A 238-nucleotide genomic window follows, 5' to 3' on the forward strand; every position below is an offset into this window, starting at 1 on the left:
CATGAAATGAACACGTCCATCAAAAAACAACATAGACAGGACGTACACCCCCGTGGATTAAAAATTAATTCTGAATAACCTTTTAGAAATATAGAAATAGGACCCATCATTCTTGTCATACTTCAATTATCCTCTTTTTTTATGTACCGATACAGTGCAGGCTACCAGTTCTTAAAAATGTTTGCCTGACTTGTTTGGCTAATTCTTCTAATTCAGGGGAAGGGGGGGGGGCTTTTTC

This window comes from Aplysia californica, unplaced genomic scaffold (genome assembly GCF_000002075.1).
Source record: "Aplysia californica isolate F4 #8 unplaced genomic scaffold, AplCal3.0 scaffold00624, whole genome shotgun sequence".
Lineage (NCBI taxonomy): Eukaryota > Metazoa > Mollusca > Gastropoda > Aplysiida > Aplysiidae > Aplysia > Aplysia californica.